We start from the raw sequence: 13850 nt of genomic DNA on the forward strand, positions 1-13850 counted from the left end.
GTGAAAAATGATAAAGAATATTGTTAACTTTCCAAAGAGTGGCCCCTAAAAATAGTATGCTATGAAGTTTTTTCTGAATTAAGATGTTCAAAAAAGATTTGGATATATTCTACTCAAAATGGATTGATTTCAAAGACATGAAAAAGGAGAAAATATCAAATATGTCGAATGCAAAAATCTTAAGTAGCTACGAGTGCTGTGATTGTAATTTGAAGGCTAAGGTTTTAGCCTCTGATACATCAGATAATCTGATTTTGAGATAATGGATAATCAATTTGAGATTTTATGTCTAATAATAAAAATGTTAATACCAGGCTGACCAGGTTGGAGGCTGGGAGCAGAGACTCAGTATGAGCTGCCCATCCAGGAAACGCATAGTAAATCTAATGTTCTTTTTCAAAAGGCAGGTCGTCTTCCCAATGTAACCACCCAAGTGAAGGGTCTTCTTCTTCTTCTTTTTTAAGATTTTATTTATTTATTTGAGAGAGCGAGAGAGAGAGAGAGAGAGAGCACAAGTGGAGTGAGAGGCAGAGGGAGAATTAGACTCTCCACTGAGCAGGGAGCCCGACCTAGAGCTCTAGGATCATGACCTGAGCCGAAGGCAGATGTTTAACCAATTGAGCCACCCAGGTCTTCTTTTTTTTTTATTCTTTACAGTTAACTGGACATTATGGGAAGACATTCCATATGCTTGTATCACAACTTTTATTGAACAGCTAAGAACTCACCTTGTGACTGAACAATGAAAAGAAGAAATCAGGCTGACAACTGCATGGCGTGTTACAACGGACTTATCACCACCTTTCTCCCTCAAAATTACTGACTGTGATTGCCGGGATATCATATAATTAAAAGCTGTGTTCCCTCTTCCTTGATATATCTTCAGCTTTGCCCTTTGAAAAATCAAGAATACTCTCTTCCAAATGCATTTTGTCTTCCAAAAAACTTACTCAATTTTAAATTTAAGGATTCCATTTAAAAAGACTGACATTGCCATATCAATGTGTATGTATATATTGGATATTTTTATATTCAATATTTTTCCTGTAAATCCAAAAATATATATACACAGTTGTGTAACCAGAAAGCAAAGGTTTTTTTCGGGGGATGAACACCCCAGTTACTGGACAGCAATTTCTTTCAACTGGTTGAAGCTTAGAGCTGCGGGGAGGGGGTGTGCACAGAACACCATGTGTTTGAGAAGTCTATAAAATGAGTTTAACAATGAATCATTGTTATTGCAGTGGCTTTTCAATCTTCTAGCAACAAAACAGATCTTGTGTTTAAAATCTACAACGTTTATTATCTTGGCCTTTCTGGGAGAGTTTTCTGTTAAGGAAGGATGTCAAGCTCAAGTTTGCAAATACAGAAGAAAGAATTCTAGGACACAGTCTGAAGACCTAGACAATGGTCCTGGTTAAAATAATCTGCTTCACATCTCTGAGCATCAGTTTCCTTTGTCAGTAAAATGGAGCTAGTTTTGGTCCTTTAAAGAGAGATATTCTTTCTGTAAGTTACATGAGAAAAGGACTCTGTTCACCTCTCTCAATGCAGAGTCACTATGATGCCCCTGGCATAGGATGTGATGAACACACCCTGAATGAAAGAACTAAAATATCAGAATTCTCCTTGCTAGTTCTTTGCATGTGCTGATAAAGACATTAATGGTTACTGAGGTTTATGATGTGCCCAGTACCACACTGAGCTCTTTCTGTGAATTATTGCTTTCCAGTTGCCTAATCTAATGAGGTAGTAGTTATGATTAACTCTATTTTATGCTTGCGGAAACTGAGACACAAAGTGGTCAAGTAACTTGCTCAAGGTGACACATAAGTAGGACTGGAAATTCATACCCAGGCTTATTGTCTCTTTGGATGCAATAAACAAATAAGAAACAAATGACTTTTGCCTTCAGCTTGTTAATAAAACCTTTGATTCCTGATATTTTTATAGCACATGTGATATTTCATAGGATTCCCAGAAAACCTTGGAATAGCAGGACCTTTATTTGATAGATTAAAAGGCCCAAAGCTCAAAAAGAAGAAATAATTTGCCCAAGGATCTGAGTGGCATAGTGAACAAGAATTCAAGCCTCCGGAATAATAATACAATGAACATTCCCCTGTATTGCCCACCATGACCTTTTATCAAGCAGTGGGGTGGGAGGTAAGGGACAGGACTCCAGACTAAATCCCTTTGGTTATTTTGAGAAACACAGCACTAATGTGTCTCTCCATATTCTAGAAGACTGCTCCACATCTCTCACTTGTGAAAGGCAAAGTGAAGAAATGATTTCTCTTCAGAACTGAGCATGTAGCTCCTTTCCTAAACCACACTCACGTCTCCTGTGATGAAAGAAATAGATTAATTAACAACATCCACAGATAAAAATGAAAGGAGAAAGGAGAGAAATGATTAGAATGAAGTGCTAAACTGATGGCAAACTCAATCAGGGACTGGAATATTAATTCAAACCACCTAAAAAGAGAAGGCTAAGTAGGATGGAGAGGGGTCAAAGCATTTTATTAAGCTCTGGGAAATGTGATTACATTTGGAATGCACTGGAATGGGTGAGGAGGACTTGATCTTTTGCCTGGGAGCCAGTGTGCACCCCCAAGTAACAGAACTGAACCCAAACAAACAAAACAAAACTAAAATAATTGGCTTGGAAAGGGCATCTGTTAACACATCCTGCTTATGGAAAATCCAAGAAATCACCTTTCACCAGCAACCGTAGGACTTTAAGATTCAACTTTGCCGAGAGAAAAGTAATGAAGTGTGAAATAGTTTTTTCCTCAGAATGGCAAATAAGAAACCTCCTTTATTTTCCAAATTATTGGTTTACTCTTTTCAAATAGGACAGATTTCACTAAGAGAGTCAATCTTAAGGAATGAGAATCAAGCAATTAGTGAAGTTTGGGGTTCATGACTCTTGGGGTCATCAGGGTTAAAAGAGAAAAAATCGTCTCCTTGTTTTACAAATGTTGGTACATTTCAACAGTATTTTTGCTTCAACAATCAAATCTTTTATCTTCTAGCTAAGCCAGTACAGGTTTGTTAATGCAACTAAGGAAGAAGGACCTTCCAACAATGTGAGCAATTTGTTTCAAAGTAAGAAAAGTAAAGGCAAAGGAAGTGTTCTGGAAGCATGTGACTGGCATGGACTGAAGTATGACATGGTGGAAACAACAATAGCTCCAACAAACCACTCATCCCTCAACACGAGCACAAGGACCGCTTTGGAACTTCAGTACATCTGTGGGCCTACTATAAGATAGTTGAATTTATTTAATATTCATTGACTGAAAAAATAACTAATGACAGTAAGCTACTCTAAATTCAGTAGTGCTTTTGAATGAATTTGCATTTATTAATCTCAGTGAATAGCATCTTTGTATGTTTACCCAATGGTTGAACATGTGTGTGTGACATATTAATTTGTTCAATCTACAGTCAATGTTTGATAAGCATGCAGATCTGAGGACCCTTATGAGTAATTCGTGTCTCCCCAGGATTCCTCAGCTGCCAGATGGGAACTACTAAACCCTTTCTCTTCTACTAAAGACTCCATGGACTAAAAATAGACTTTTAGAAGGCATTCTAAATCCTGCAAAAATTTGCAGTCTATCTGCATTGAAAAAGAGCCAGAGTATCATACACTAAAATGGTAACAGTATTCATTGCTGGCTACAATAGTTTAGGGAGGTTTATTTGCTTTTCTGTATTTTCCAAATTTTCAACAGTAATTATTTATCCCTTTTGTAGTAAAAACAAAAACAAAAAAACTTAACAAAAGGTCCCCATGCCATGACATCAGGAAGGCCCTAGCTGTCCTCTGTAAACTTAAAAGCCCAGATTCTTGGAAAATGTCCCTAATAGCTGCTCCTACTTTCTCCTGGGGACCCAGTCCTGCAAAGCAACGTGGGAAACTATGAGAATGAAAATGTGCATTCTGGGGCGCCTGGGTGGCTCAGTTGTCAAGTGTCTGCCTTTGGCTCAGGTCATGATCCCAGGGTCCTGGGATGGAGCTCCGTCGGGGCTCCCGGCTCAGTGGGAAGCCGGCTTCTCCCTCTCCCACTCCCCCTGCTTGTGCTCTCTCTCTCGCTGTGTCTCTCTCTGTCAAATAAACAAATAGAATCTTTAAAAAAAATGTGTATTCTACTACCATGACATACCCCACAAAAAATGAGTTTCTGGCAAGAACAACTGCATCTTCAGCACAAAAATAATTCTGTCATGCTTCTGCTTACATCCTTCAATGGCTGCCCCATTGACCTAGAGGAAAATTTCAAAGTCCTCAGAGTTTTCTGATCCTGCCCCCTTAACCTCTCTAGCTTAATGCCTAACCACTCTGTTAAGTAACCAACTTTGGCTTGGTCATGGTCTTCTAGAGCCATCTTGCTTGCTACTTCTTGAAAGAGTTTAGTCATTTCCCAGGGCACATCCTCTGGAACGAAGGCTCTCCAACTCATTTATGGAGGGAAAAAGACAGCTCCACTATTCTACGCATTCCTAAAATAGATTAAGCAAATCCATTTTCTTTAAGATTTCACTGCAATCCAGATATGTCCCCATCATCTAGTTATTTGAAAAATACAGGTCCAAAATACTGTTTATGCAAAAATTAATGATAGGTCCAATGTTGAGTCTAAAAACTCAACCATTGATGGCGTACTGAAAATTGTTAGTAACTCAGTGATCTGTGTCTACGTATGCAGGAGGGATTGTACAACATTGCCAAGTGTGGCGTTGGCCACTATTTATTTCCCAATTTCCAGTGTCACCTTCTTCTTTGAAGAGATATTCAATTTCTGCTAGGTACATGACCACCTACAATAAAAAATCATATCACCGACCTCCTTTGTAGTTAGGAGTATTCATGTGGTCAAGGAGCTATAAAGAGGAAACATTGTGTGGTACTTCCAGAAATCTTCTTATAAGGGAGAAGGCACACTCTTTTCTTGCTCTATCCTATTGCATGCAATGTGGATGTGATGAACAGAGTTTTACCAACCCTTCTGGACCAGAAGAATGGGACCACACTCTAGGGATAACAGAACAGTGAGCCGAAGGAGGCCTATGTCCCTGAGTGAATAATCTCTATAGCTCTGATTCCAGTTTTGGATTGTCTACTCTGAGTTGTTTCTAGGTGAGAAAATAATAAATGTTTGCCTTCTTTAAGTCTCTATATTTACTGGCCATTTTTTTTTTTCCCAAATCTCTGTCCTTACAGCCCAACCTAATCTTAAAGGATATATGAAGCTTTGTATGACAACCAGACATTTTAGCAGAATGCAGAATTAGGACTCTTAATAAACTTAATAACGCACTAGGTTCAGTTAGTTATTATCAAGTGTTAGTGATCCCTAAGAATTCACTTAAAAGGTTAGCATCCTCATCAAATCTCCCAGGAGCTGAAAGGCCATGGGATTGGGTATACTGGTCTAAACTAAGGTGTGTTTCTTTTTCTCAAAAAGGGGCCTTTAGTAACAGTGAAAAAATCACAGAGGGAGCATTCCTAGAATTCAAGGAGCCCAAGCATTGCTACAAAACAGTTCATTCTTAGTTTTTAATGTTGTTGCTGGCAAAAGTTATTACTGATACCTTTCTTTTCAGCCCAAATCTCTATCTTTAATGAAAATGTTACAGTTGATAAGCTTCTATTAAAAAATAGCAATTTCAATTTCACAAAATACCTCACCAGTACTCTTCAAAACTGTCAGGATCATGAAAAACAAGGAAGGATTGAGAAACTGTCATGGACCAGAGGAGTTGATAAGGGTAGTGTGGATCTTGGATTGGATCCTGGAAAAGAAAAGTACTGTGGTGACATCCAATACAAGTCCAGAGTTTGGCTGATAGTGATGTGCCAATATTGGAATTTTCATTGTCACAAATAAAGCAGAGTAACAGAAGATGTGAACAATAGGGGAAAGTGAGTGAGGGTATGTATACAGGAACTCTCTGTTCTATCTTTACTTTTTTTGTTCATCTAAAATCATTCTAAATTTTAAAATTTTCACTCAAAAAACGGCAATACCTATTGCTCAATAGTCTGGTGGATTGGTTGTGATAATTGGTATAAAACCATGGAGTTGTAGAAGGAATACAATAAGTAGTAATATCCTTCCTTCCAGGGAAACCCTTAAAATCCCATCAACCTTTTCATTACAGACAAATTCTTTGACAAGCACTTCTTCTGTCTTGGCATACCTGAAAAAATTATTCTCTTATCATAAACTTAAATAAATTTGAAGATGGCTATGTTTTTCTGTCATTTTCTTTACCAGCAATTACCTATTTGTCATAGGTTTTTCCTCTTATACTTCTTTCTTCCCTGAAGTCTTTTTTCTTTGTAGTCTTTGTAAGTTTTACACATATGACTAAATTTAGGATCCAAATCATACTAAGCGCTCTCAAAAAGGCATCTGACAGTAAGCTTTGTAAGGGCAAAGTTCCTCCTTCTCCATGGTTCTCCCCCTCCCCTTCCTCCCCAGGTTTTAAACAGAGTAGGTTCTCAGTATGTTTCTGTTAAATTGATTTAAATTAATAAACAAAGAGTACAGTGAAAGGACCATTTCATGATTCCTGAGTGATTTATTACCTTTGCAAAGATTCCAGCATGATGTCAGATTTAATTACAAAACCAAACGTTTAGCTCTCTCATATTTATTTCAAAGCACCAAGTTAGACAGATTTTCCAGTACATCATGAGCTACTCTTGTGAACATCAGATGCCTCCGGGAGCTCCATGAACTCTTTCAAACAACCAGGATAAAAAACAGTGAAGGAAATCTTCTTTTAGTAAAATAAAATCATACCTAAGCTTTGACCAAAATTCCCACAATTGCCAAAATTCCACTTATTTCTAAAGAGCATCTGGCAAGCCAACAACTAATTTCTTTTTTTTTTTTAAGTCTAGGTCATTTCTTGCTGATTTAGCCTATTTTAGTGTCTGGTTATTCATTTCTTACACTACATCTTTTTCTTACACTGTATTTTTAGTTTGTTGCCTTAACTCTTTTCTATATTACTACACTCTACTCTTTTCTGATTAGATAACATTTTGACGTTTGTTTTGGTAAATTATAATAAAAGAGAACACACAAAGAAGTCAGCTGGGAAGAAAGACATGTCAACAAGACAATGTCCAGTGGTGATTCCAGGAAGTACTTTTAGCAGATTTTAATGAGGAGGACAAGAGAACCAAAGATGATATGAAGAAATAGTTTAGTAAGTGTGATCTTCAATTACAGCAAAGTGAAATTTGATTTAGAAGTTAAATACTCACATAACCAGTCCTTCAAATTGGGATCTGGCCTTGGAGTAGAAATGGGGCCAGCAGCACTCTGCTCTGGAAAGCTCAAATCGTCTTGGGCGTTAGTCAGGACCCAATCCCTGGAAGCAGCTGCTGTTGATGTTCTATCCTTATTCCCTTGGATCCCTTGATAATTCTGGTGTGTTTTCATTCCTGGCAGCCTGTACTCATGACTTTATTGTAGGATGACCCTCAGGCCTCAGGCCACTGTAACTCACTTTGCATAAATCAGTCCTTCTCAAAGTATGATCTGCAAATCAGGAGCATCAGCATCACTTGGTAACTTGTTGGAACTGCAAGTTCTTAAGCCCAACCACAGATCCACTGAATCAGCAACTCTGGGGCGAGGGCTCAACAATCTGTATTTTAATAAGCCTTCTAGGTGATTCTGACACGTGCAGTTTTGAGCTCCACTGACCTAATTATATACATTGAAAACCAAGTGACCGGGAGTTTATATTTTGGGGGAGAGGTGATCTTTGGCCAATGTTGATAGATGTGAATATATCCAATAACCCCACCCTGGTGGGGACAAATCGAAAGTGGGACCCGAACTGTCTCTAGAACTCCCCTGCAGAACTGAGACTCTCTTGATAGCACTCCCATCCTTCCTTCACTTCCCTGCCTCACTGCCCTACTCCTTTACTAGTTTTTTCTAGGACCAGTTCCAAATAAATCATTTTCACATGAGCCTTCAGCTCAGAGTCTGATTCTAGGGAACTATACAAAAATATGTCCTATAGTGAAAACAAAAACAACAAAAAAACCTCCACTTCATTGGTTCTATCTGGTGGCCTGGCATGACATTGTCAATTACTACTAGACTCTAGATGCTGTCCTAGAGGCTAGGGATAACAAGATGAGTAGGGCCCTTTCTGCCTTCAGAGAACTTAAGCCTAGTGGCAGTAGTAGTGAGGAACAGACACATGAATGGATACCGTCAATAGATCAATACTGAAATTCAACAGTGCTAGGAAAACATTTTCCCCAAAATTCCTGAAAGAGGCAATAGGTCAAGCTCACTGCTGAAGTGTGGATGAGGACTCATGAGTCAGGATATGGAAAGTGAACAAAATATTCCAGCCCAAACCAAAACATGAAAATGAGCAACAGAGAAAAAAGCACATAATTTGGTGTTCGTGTGGTATCAAGTTCAAATTGGAAAGGTGCAGGTGATGAAGCTGAAAAAAACAGGAAAGTACAGAAAGATTTCCATGCCCTGCAAAGTAGCATGGCCTTTTTCTGTAAATGGTGGGTATCTGCTGATAGCTTTTAAGCATGAGAGTAATTTGTTCAGAAGTGCATAGAACGATCCTTCTGGCTGAATTAAGAGGGGCCATTTCATCATCAGGAGACCAAGTCAAAGACTGCAGAGATAGCCCAAGCAAGACATACCAGGGGTCTGAGCTAGAGGAGAATATGTAACCCAAGAAATATTTAGGGAGTGAAATTGGCAAGATTTTGACTGCATAAATGTTGTACTGCATGACGGGGAGGAACTAGGCAAGGACAAATCCAGGTTTCTGGCTTAAGTGATGCAATTAACTTCAAGTCATAATCATTTCCATTTTGTCAGTTCAGAGTGAGGACTAAAACAGTCATGCTCAGAACTGCTCCCCTACCTTGGGAAAGCAAGATACAACTAATATTTTAAATCAACACAATTGACGGAAGACTTCATCAGTGTCGACAGACACAAGGCAACTCTGATTAGCACAGATACAGAATTGCCTAATCAACAAAAACACCAGACACAATTAATACACAGCACTTTCAGTTAAATGCAATTTAGGCATGATTACTTAAATGGGAAGTTTATGAAATTACCCAGGATTTCTTAAGTAATTAATAAAATTCTAAGTCTGGAGAGAATTAGACATAGAGCAAAAGTTTCCTAGAGAACCAACAGTAAAATGAAGATGTATGTGTGTGTGTTTGGCTGTGGGCAGCAAAAACATAATCAATGTGAGTTGTCATCAAGGCAATCTGCAAAATGAATTCCACAAATTACTACTTGGACAGAAGCAAACATAACACCTAACTCTGGTACATAAATATTACCATTACATGTGCCCGTTTTCTCAAAGCCAGAACTTGCTGCCTGCAGAAGGGGAGAAGTCTGTAGAATAGACTTGGAAGACATTTTTACTGATGCCATTGTACCTGGGAGGGCCTACAGAGTAATCCAGGACTCTTGCACATGATGCATTGGGAGCAAAAGTGATGGAACAGCAAAGCCAGCACAAGAACGCATCTCCCCTTCTGCCCAAGTGTCGGGGCTCTTAGAAAGGCCCCCTTGGTAACACAGATGCATAGATTCACACCTGTCCTTCCTTTCTGCTCCCTTTGACTTCAACTCCGTGGTATGCAAAATGAAAGAAATAGCAATAGGAAAGACCAGTTTCAGGCTTTCGTAGAAATACGGAGATGTCAGTCGGCTTCATCATCCCACCATCAACCTGACAAAAGGCTTTCTTTAAGAAGCAGTCTGGGTCGGTGAGAGCGAGAGGCAGTGGTGGGAATCAAGTGCTATCCCTACCACCGAAGTAGCTGCATTCTTTCCAGGAAATTCGTAAAGACTCCAATCCCAATTTGAATAAAGCAAAGGTATCTGTCTGTCTGTCTGTCTTAAAACATAAGCAGAAACAATGCCATAGCTACAGAAGAGATGAGAAGCTACATGGCACAGAGATTTCAGAGGAGGGGCTGGGGCTGCCAGGGTAGAGTGGGAGGCAGAGAAAGTTAAGGAGTGAGAGGGGGCCCTTTCAGGGGACAGAGCGGTAGAACCTATCTATTACTCAGTACGAATGCATTCAATATTTCAGTGACTGGTGTGCTGTACCACGTGGATCAGATGAGTATCAGTCTTAGCAAACAAGAAGTTTTCTTGTATTAAACTCCCTAAATCCCCAAATGTAGAGCACAGGTAGGGCATGACAGAGAATTTAAGGACAGTAATTAATTAAATTGACTATAATGATCAAGGGGAAAAAAAAAGATAAGGCAGGCTAGCTTTAATTAGAAGAAATTACTTAAATTATCTAACTCAAGAGAAGGAAAAAGAAGGGGTTTGGCTAGAAGTTCTGAAATTCATATTCCTGTAAAAATGAAGCTACTATAGGGGCGCCTGGGTGGCTCAGTTGGTTAAGCGACTGCCTTCGGCTCAGGTCATGGTCCTGGAGTCCCGGGATCGAGTCCCGCATGGGGCTCCCTGCTCGGCAGCGAGTCTGCTTCTCCCGCTGACCCTCCCTCCTCTCATGCTCTCTCTATCTCATTCTCTCTCAAATAAATGAATAAAATCTTTAAAAAAAAATGAAGCTACTATAACTGGTTTCCTGGGACAGGTAATGGAATGCTAGGGTGACAGGTTAAGGATAGCAGCATTTCTCAGAAGAGTGTCAGGATCCTCAGATAATTACTAAAAGTTTCTGAGGGGTCACAGAGATCACAACCTGTAACCCTGAGAACACGGTTGTCTGAGCAAGAGGAGTAACCTCTCTCCATTCCAGACCTATCTGCACTTTCCTGACCATCTAGCTTTAAAAGAAACAGAAATGTCAGAGACTGACTTTGGACTTTGATCTTGAGCTGGAGGAATCTAAGAACATCAGGAAATACAGCGTGGGACATTGACAGCAGCAGCATGAACCAAGTCCCGACTGTAAGGACTTGACAGATGTGGCCTATGCAGGATGCACGTGACCATTGTCACAAATGCTGCAGTGTCAGTATCACAGCGAAGAACTGGGAAAGTGTAAGGTGGCTGGACAATCGACAGCACATCCATTCAGTGTGATGATACGTAGCCATTAAAATAATCTTTGCAAAGACACTGTAATAATGCTTTTTTAATGAACATAATGGAAAGGGAGGATATAAAATTACCTATAGAGTATGACAGTAACTAACAACCACAAAACACCTACAGTCAGAAAAACCACCCAAATATTAATAATATTTGGGTGTGGGGATTGAGGTTTTAAGCGGCATTTATTCATCCTCCTATTTGTTAGTATTTTCCCAATTTACTTTAAATAAGCATGTATTAACCCCATGAATTAAAAACAATAATGTGCTTTGGATGAATTGTACATACCTACACAGATTCTATAGGCAGTAAATGTGGTCTTCTGAGAGGAATTACCCTTTGGCTCCAAATTGAAGTTCTAACACTTCGTATTCTCTTCTCAGGAGACCTTCCCCTAAACTAAGGCCAATGTTAGTGCGTGTGGTGCATGTGTGTGTGTCGTGTAGTGAGGGGACTTCTCTTAAAGAGGCACACATTTCTGGGGCGGCATTTCTATGGACTGGTTTGAAAGGCACTCATAATTCATTCAAGGTGTTTTTGAAATTGCTCAAATGTCTAAGACAAATTATGGCAGGTATTAGGGTCCCACGTGGATTAATAACAAGCCAAAGATAAAACTGTCTCAAAATTAACTTCTACCTTGACAAGTTTTATTATTTTTTAAAGGAATATATGGTATTCTGGGGCACCTGGGTGGCTCAGTCGTTAAGCGTCTGCCTTCGACTCAGGTCATGATCCCAGGGTCCTGGGATGGAGACCCGCATCGGGCTGCCTGCTCCACGGGTAGCCTGCTTCTCCCTCTCTCACTCCCCCTGCTTGTGTTCCTGCTCTTGCTGTCTCTCTCTGCCAAATAAATAAAATCTTAAGAAATATATATATATGGGGCACCTGGGTGGCTCAGTCGTTAAGCGTCTGCCTTCGGCTCAGGTCGTGATCCCAGGGTCCTGGGATCGAGCCCCGCATCGGGTTCCCTGCTCGGCGGGAAGCCTGCTTCTCCCTCTCCCACTCCCCCTGCTTGTGTTCCCTCTCTCGCTGTGTCTCTCTCTGTCAAATAAATAAATAAAATCTTAAAAAAATAAAATAAAATAAATATATATGGTATTCCACACAACACATTGGCATAGTTGTCACCATAACTGCTGAGGTGAAAACTATTATCACTCCACGTAAGGATGAGGCAGAAGCCTAGGCAAGATAAGATAAATTCACTCAGGGCCATGCAGCTAAGAAATGAAAAAAAGCAGGATCTGAACTGAGTGCTCTCTGACAACTGTATCTTTGACCATATCTTATATTGTCTGCGTAAGTCAGTAGTCCTCACAGACCATCTTTCTCTGTCAATGTTTGCTCTAGAACAATACCAGAGAAGTCAAGCCATGTTTGAGAACGCAGAGACACATGTTATCTACTGAAGTTTTTTATACTTGTCACTTCAGAAATCTAAATGAACCCTATCGTAGAAGCTACAGTTAAAGAAAATGATGATGTCATTGTCTGATGGCTCTCCTTTGATTAAATCAGCTTTAAAATATTACCTCCTTGCACACGTAAAATTCACTCCATTGTCTCGAATCTGCTAATTTATTTAAGAGAGCTAATTGTATCTAACTCTAACATTTACTCTGAAATACTTATGACCTGCTGCCGAAAAGGAAACACATTCTGATCTGGCAAAACTAAATGAAATAGAATAACGTCCTGGTTTAAAATTCACTTGCTTGACTCCTGTGGCTTTCTGACCTAAAAGAAAAAAAAAAGAAAAGAAAATTAATCTCTAACTATAATTTTTATAATTTAATAATTAGGAGGCACTTCCGTCACACTCATCCAGGAACCAGAGACATGGAAATCCTGGCCCCGGCAACACAAGCAAAGCCCCTGTGATCTCGATTCTCAAGTCCCCTGAATTCTTGGGTGGAGGAGGGATATAGTAATACAATTATGGGGGGGGGGCCCTACAATATCTCTTACTAAAATTCAGAGGGAGAAAAATGTGTGCAGCTGGAGCATTAAAACTCTAAGCGATGGCTTTTGCAGAATGAGAAAATATGCTGGCACGAGACAAGGCAACAAGAAAAATCATGGACTAAATCTGAGTGCAAAATTCTATGGTGAAATGGATTTCATCACAAAACACCTTTCCAAATGAAGAGCTAAATTCTAGAGGCCTTGGAGAATCATTGCAATCCAGATGGGCTGACACTTCAGAGAAGAACCTACAGGGAATAATATTTCACAAAATAGAAATGAATGAAATCAGCTCATGGGTTTCTATTGGTTTTTAGCCTCTGCAAAATATTCTGTTTTCAGAAAACCTAAAGAAAGCAAGTCCAAAAAGATTTCTTTTTTGTTGTTTTCTGTTTAAGTGTCCAGACAAAACTAGTTCTTCCTGAGGAAGCAACAAAAATATAAAAATAGAGACTCAGGAAACATAAGTTGGGTCTTCACACAATAGTATTTAAAATATACCAATGGTAATTCGAATGTGTCCATCTAATCTTTGAACTGCCTGTATAGTCGTATATGATCTGTACGATTTTGATGCATTATCTTATCTCAACTTCCCAACAATCCTGGGAGATTGCAGAACCTCATTAGGCCCATTTCACAGATGATGGAACTGATACAGACAGACCAAAGGACTTATCAAAGGACAAGTGCAAATGGCAGAATCTGAACTTGAACCCCCATGTCCTTGCCGTATATGAGCCCAGGACAAGCATG

General features: G+C 39.5%; 1 protein-coding gene across 3 annotated transcripts in view; it reads right to left on the minus strand.

The window, feature by feature from the left end:
* Window positions 1–13850, minus strand: part of LRRC3B (leucine rich repeat containing 3B) — an 88713-nt gene that overhangs the window by 37315 nt on the left and 37548 nt on the right. The window contains exon 1 of one of the 3 annotated variants that reach the window (XM_034993521.1): window positions 11415–11452. The exons of the other annotated variants lie outside the window; for them this stretch is intronic. The gene's annotated coding sequence lies outside the window, so the exon portion shown is untranslated. Of the gene's footprint in view, window positions 1–11414; window positions 11453–13850 lie in introns of those variants that run through there. 3 annotated transcript variants of the gene reach the window in all.

The sequence above is a fragment of the Mirounga leonina genome, unplaced genomic scaffold, assembly GCF_011800145.1.
Source record: "Mirounga leonina isolate KUSES-001 unplaced genomic scaffold, KU_Mleo_1.0 Mir_115, whole genome shotgun sequence".
Taxonomy (NCBI): Eukaryota; Metazoa; Chordata; class Mammalia; order Carnivora; family Phocidae; genus Mirounga; species Mirounga leonina.